This window comes from Schistocerca piceifrons, chromosome 1 (assembly GCF_021461385.2).
Source record: "Schistocerca piceifrons isolate TAMUIC-IGC-003096 chromosome 1, iqSchPice1.1, whole genome shotgun sequence".
In the NCBI taxonomy this organism is placed as follows: domain Eukaryota; kingdom Metazoa; phylum Arthropoda; class Insecta; order Orthoptera; family Acrididae; genus Schistocerca; species Schistocerca piceifrons.
The window spans coordinates 692,389,649-692,395,620 of NC_060138.1; the positions used below are offsets into that span (position 1 = coordinate 692,389,649).

The window sequence follows — 5,972 nt, forward strand, 5'->3', positions numbered from 1 at the left end:
CCGCAACCTGATTTAAATGTAGGCAGTTCTGTTGTGGACGAAATCAACGAGTGTGTCACTACTTGGTGCTATCAGTACGAACATACTGCAAAACGAGGAAGTGCCTAAATTCGCATGAAGCGTCAACTCTTCGACGCCATGGCCATCATTCAAACCAATGTGACTTTCGAGTTGAACAGTAACTTGAAGAAGGACTTTTCTGACAGTTTCATACGGTTGTTCCGTACGTTTTACTCAAGCGTGGGGCGACTAAGGAGAACACCTGAAGCACAAAGAAACACCCTCTTTACTTCTCTCTGTTTCTTATTAATCCACTCTCGAAATTTTTTTGGAGTGCCGGGACACAGGCAGTTACCACAATGTCGGCTACTTCAAGCCCCGTACACAAATTGTTCACTTGCAGTGACTACGGTAGAATATTATTTTCTAATTCTCCCGCTAGGTGCCTTCAATAGACGTCATTCTGTATAAGCTGCCATAGCGACTTTGATGTGGAAACCTTTTTGTGGTCAGTGCGTCCGTTTTTGTAAGCGCTGCTTCATGTGTTTGGCGATTTTTCGATCGCAGGCACTTTTTGGCAAGAAACCAAATGAAAACTGTTTGGCTTCCACACTACAAACCACAGTGTCCTTTTTTTATTCCCAATAATGCAAAAGAAAAAAGAAAGGAAAGTGTTTTCAAGACGCAGGAGAAGTGGAAAAATCGATAGAGATACTAACTTCAGACGTGTTTGAAAGATGTTTCCACGAAAGGCAGAAACATTGGGACGAGTATACTATGCCTGATGGGCACTCTTTTGAAGGCGTTTAAGTTTCGAAAATGTTCCGTCAAATACGCGATTTTTTTGTAAACAGTTTTCGTTATTTCACAATCAGTCAAATTTCATTATTTGCTGTCCTTACTGCTGTTGCAGTTTTAATCGCCATTAGTGAGTGCTCTTTGTATAATATATTTCATGTAGGACAGACTGGAAACGTCATATCCATACAGTAGTTATAACAACATGTTATGATGTTTTAGTTGTTGTGGTCTTCAGTCCAGAGACTGGTTTGATTCAGCTCTCCATACTACTCTATCCTGTGCAAGCTTCTTCATCTCCCCGTACCTACTGCAACCTAAATCCTTCTGTATCTGTTTAGTGTATTCATCCCTTGGTCTCCCTCTACGATTTTTACCCTCCGTGCTGCCCTCCAATACTAAATTGGTGATCCATTGATGCCTCAGAATATGCCCTACCAACTGATCCCTTCTTCTAGTCAAGTTGTGCCACAAATTTCTCTTCTCCCCAATTGTATTCAGTATCTCTTCTTTAGTTATGTGATCTACCAATCTAATCTTCAGCATTCTTCTATAGCACCACATTTCGAAAGCTACTATTCTCTTTTTGTCTAAAATATTTATCGTCCACGTTTCGCTTCTATACATGACTACACTCCAAACAAATACTTTCAGAAAAGACTTCCTGGAATTTAAATCTATACTCGATGTTAACTAATTTCTCTTCTTCAGAAACGCTTTCCTGACCATTGCCAGTCTACATTTTATATACTCTCTACTTCGACCATCATCAGTTATTTTGCTTCCCAAATAGCAAAACTCCTTTACTACTTTAAGTGTCTCATTTCCTAATCTAAACCCTCAGCATCACGCGATTTAATTCGACTACATATCATTAACCTCGTTTTGCTTTTTTTGATGTTCATCTTATATCCTCCTTTCAAGACAATGTTCATTCCGTTCAGCTGCTCTTCCAGGTCCTTTGCTGTCTCTGACAGAATTACAATGTCGTCGGCGAATCTCGAAGTTTTTATTTCTCCTCCATGGATTTTGATTCCTACTCCGAATTTTTCATTTGTTTCCTTTTCTGCTTGCTCAATATACAGATTGAATAACATCGGGGATAGGTTACAACCCTGTCTCACTCCCTTCCCAACCACTGCTTCCCTTTCATGCCCCTCGAATCTTATAACTGCCATCTGGTTTCTGTACAAATTGTAAATAGACTTCCGCTTTCTGTATTTTACCCCTGCCATCTTCAGAATTTGAAGGAGAGTAGTCCAATCACCATTGTCAAAAGCTTTCTCTAAGTCTACAAATGCTAGAAACGTAGATTTGCCTTTTCTTAATCTATTTTCAAAGATGAGTCGTAGGGTCAGTATTGCGTCACGTGTTCCAACATGAAATGATAGTGCATGAAATAATGTTATGAAACTGCTGAATAATCTCATAACCATCATCACAACGTCGTCGTGGAAATGGTTCGACCACAGCAGATAGCCGGAATGAAGTTAGGAATGACTGTAACTTAGTTCTAGAGAAGAAAAGCGATGCAGCCACGCTATGTGTTTAGCCTCCAGTGGGAAGACTCCCTCGTGGGTGGCGTGTCGTGCTACTAATGCACGTGGCGGGCCCACGTGTCTGCTGTCTGGGGCTGTGGTCGGAGTGCTGTCTGCAGGAGCTGCCTCCCTGCCTTGCTGCCTAATAGCGGGCGCTCTGCTCAGACTCGTGAGACAGGGGCGCGTGCGTTCTCCCGCCTCAGCGCCACCTGTGCGTCGCGTAACATGCCTAAATGAACGTCACTGAGCGTTTGTGTGGAAGTGCTGCGAGCTGATTATGGCACTCCTCTCCACGGAGCCATCAGTAACGTACGGACTTAGCTTGTTCCTAACCAGTTTTGCAGGTAGGCATGTACGAGCTTCTGTCAATATTTTAAGAGAGACCCGCATTTCCTACACACAGTAAGTCACTGTTTTGTAAATTGTAGGTGGAGATGGAGAAAGGAAAGAAAAGGGAAGAAACTAATGATATCAAGTGCATCGACACTTCAAGCGGAAACAGCGGCGACAAGTGAAAAAGTGTGGCAGACTGGGACTCGAACCAGGATCTTCTGCTTACTAGGCAGGTCAGTTAACCACTGTGCCATCTGGGACACAGTGTTTATCGCAAATACACGGCTTATTTTGCACACTCCCCAGCCAACTCACAATCCCACCTAGCGCCAGCTCTCCACAGTCTCCACCCGTGTCCTCCATGCTCGCTGATTTTAGATTCGAACTGTAGGTCGAACGTAAATGTGCATCACCACTGAAGGTTGTGGAGTCATTGCCCATCGAGGATGTCCGAAAGAACAGCTACCATGCGTTCCTATAACTGAATTGTCTCGAATGGCAATGAATCCATAACCCTCAATACTGACGCACGTTTGCGTTCTACCTACAGCGCGAATCTAACAGCAGCGAACATAAAGAACATAGACAGGTTTGTGGATAGGTGGTGCTGGGTGGGAATGTGAGTCGGTTCAGAGCGTGCCCTGATAATCAGTGCTGTGGTTAACGCAACTGCCTCGTGAGCAGGAAATCCTGGGTTCGAATCCCCGTCCGGCACACATTTTCACTTGTCGCTGCTGATTCTGCATGAAGTCCCAATGCAGCTGATATCGCTAGTTCGTTTAGTTTCCTTTCCTTTCTTCCCCTCGACCTTTAATTTACGTAACATGCATTACAAGTGCAGGTCTGGCGCGATTTCTGTTCTTTAAGACTTGACCGAAAGAACACACACACCAAGCATTCCTATAAGTCACTGTTGTTCTCACCCACAATAAACAAAAAACCGACACTTCTAAAGATGCGACATGACACAGAAGCACCCTATTTGCAGAATAGTAAATAAATTTCGCTTTACTTCCTGGCATGCTAGTCTTTGGATTTGACCCCATTTAGGTGACTCACGACTAACTTTCGATGCTTATTTATACAAAAAGTTTCTCATTAGGCCTCGCGAAGCTGATTGAATCCCATTGCAAATCAAATGATAAGTAAATCGAGACCGTAAGCTGTCGGCAGGCGACGATATACATCAACGGGGCAGTTGAAAATGTGTGCCCCGGCCGGGACTCGAACCCGGGATCTCCTGCTTACATGGCAGACACTCTATCCATCTGAGCCATCGAGGTCACAGAGGATAGGGCGACTGTAGGGATTTATCCCTTGCACGCTCCCCGTGAGACCCATATTCCCAACTTAATGGCCACACACTACAATCGTAGTGCCCCTGCCTATTACATTAATTCTCGCGGCAGTCTGTCTTACCGAGTCCCGCAGAGTTCGGGCAATGCGTGTGCATCCAGCACAGAAGAAGAAGGTAAATGGCCGGTTAGCCTTAACTGTACGAAAATGGTATCTGTTCTTTCGGACACTGTTCCGAAAGAACAGATACCATCTTCATACAATTGCAAATCTTCCCACAACGGAGATATTCGATGTCTTAATCGGAAATCGAACCCGGCACATCCACGTAATTAGGCGACAACTGTAACCATTAGACCGTGAAGCCGGCCTTGCAGAGTGGTGACAACAATAGTTCAGCGCAGTACATTGTTGCCCGAGTAAGAATGCTGTGCTGAAGATGATTACATAGGAGCTGAAAGAATAGTGAGGTTTCCGAGAATAATTCTGGCTTAATAAACATCGTACGCATTCCAAGACTGTGCCAAGAGGTCTCTATTAGGGCCCAGCGTGAAGCTGAGCTGTTACCTAACATGTTGGAAACAGGGTGTCAGCTGCATATCAATATTGGTGCCTTTACTATACCAATGGATACATAAAAGTATTGTTCGAAGCTAAAGCCGCTGTTGAGTATAGTGACGCTTCGACCAGGTGTAGATAACGGACGACAGCAGATAGCAGCTGTCGACTTCACTGTCCCAACTGCGACCCTCATAATATCTGTTGTAATGAGGCAAAGTGGTATGCTTATTTTACTGTCGCAGCACATTGACCTTGATAGTGGGTCACAGACAAACCTGCTACTGAGCAGATGTAATACTCAGCCGGCACAGAAACAGCGCGGAAAGCACGGGACGTGGCGCCAGCAGCTAAAAAGGCACTGGAATGCGGAAGGGCGGCACGTGGCGCGTGGCAGCGGCAGTGGCAGCCACAGCGTCAAGACGGCACATGGAATCAGCGTTTCCAGCTGAAGGGGCAAACGCTGATGGCAACCCCCGAACAGTGACAGATAGATCAGAGCTTTGGGGCAGAAAAAGTGAAATGCGCTTAGCAACTGGCACCTGTCGTTTAATTTCGTAACCAATATCGATTATCGAAGCAAAGTCGGTAGCCACATCTGACAACAAACTCTTCGACCCTAACCTAAATTTATATCAAGTGAATTCCACTTTTATCTCATAAATAAGACATATTTATGACAACAGGCCACATTAGTTTTTGCTTGCTGCAATAGATGACACGCATTCCTTCTGAAACTGTGCTAAAAATTCCAGTAAGAAATTCGTATTTCGAATGTTGAATCCAGTTTGACTCATCACCCTTCATTTTGTTTCCTGTACTGAAGATCTATAACAACTAAAGGCTATAATGGGATATTACGATTCACAAGGGACCTTCTCAATTGGCTCATTCCAAAACTGAATCATATGTTAACAAAGGAAGCACTTGTGCAATATTAAAATTCAGCTGAATGATTATTTTGAAAGGGAACATGTATTTAGCAATTCTTCGTGGACAAAGGCTAGTGTTTTACATATACGGCTGTAGCCCAGACGCATGAGCTGAATTAATACTACGAAAATAAAAATCATGATATTAAATTGTCCATAAGTACGTAAATATTACACTCGCAAAATCTAAGATAAGTTTCGGATTCAGTATGAAAATCCCTTAATATGAGACACTTTAGACATTGATTCTCAGTCGTTTTAAATTTCGCAAAAATTTCGTTGTTTTCTTTTTCTAAGATGGCAGACTTGGTTATGAAAATAATAGTGAATACAAGTATGGTTACCACGCTAATATGTATTCATACAAATTTAATAACACTTACCTTCTCACTAATTTGGCCACACGCTATGAAGCCAGTCCATTACCTCACTCTTTAGCCTCTTCCATTGGTCTGTTTTGCTGGAAATTCTCTCATGGGCTCCGAGGGTCTCTACACATTTCTTGACTGCAAATTTA

At 43.4% G+C, this 5,972-nt stretch overlaps 1 non-coding gene across 1 annotated transcript; it reads right to left on the reverse strand.

Moving 5' to 3' along the window:
• Positions 1 to 3,878: 3,878 nt before the first annotated feature.
• On the reverse strand, positions 3,879 to 3,952 carry Trnat-ugu. The gene has a single exon. It is a non-coding gene; the product is annotated as a tRNA-Thr (tRNA).
• Between the last annotated feature and the right edge of the window lie 2,020 nt (positions 3,953 to 5,972).